Genomic DNA, 504 nt, shown 5'->3' with positions numbered 1-504 from the left:
AGTTACAAAGCTTGTTGAATAGAATACATCATATAAGTCCACAAAATTTATACTCGAAATAAACCTAAAAGAAAAAAAAATGGAGTTAATGAGGACAGAGTACGTACAAAGAGGTGAGATAGCACCTAAAGGAGAAAGGATTTATGGCCTTAAATCCTTCAGATATTTCGTAACAAAGATATCCAGTACAGATTTCCCTGAGTCACAGTTTAGTGGAAAACTATAAAAGGTCATGAAATTAGAGGGCAGGCGGAAAAATATTCGGAAAGAAAATATAAAGAAACAGAATAGGAGGGTAAATTACTAAGCAAGCCTAGGGTGATTTATGGAGCTATATTTTTGATGATGTGTAGATGTGATTCTAAAACTTTCAGAATATAGATTACGGATGTTCAGTCTCCCGACGAGATGATGATGAGCGGAGATGAAGATGGCTTAGACATGTAATTCGTACAATTCCTCAAAGAATAGCACTTGACAGCTTCAGCTGGGATAAGTGTTGGA

The sequence above is a fragment of the Macrobrachium nipponense genome, chromosome 20 (assembly GCF_015104395.2).
Source record: "Macrobrachium nipponense isolate FS-2020 chromosome 20, ASM1510439v2, whole genome shotgun sequence".
NCBI lineage: Eukaryota > Metazoa > Arthropoda > Malacostraca > Decapoda > Palaemonidae > Macrobrachium > Macrobrachium nipponense.
The sequence above is the reverse complement of the archived record's forward strand: the minus strand, read 5'-3'. Positions refer to the sequence as shown.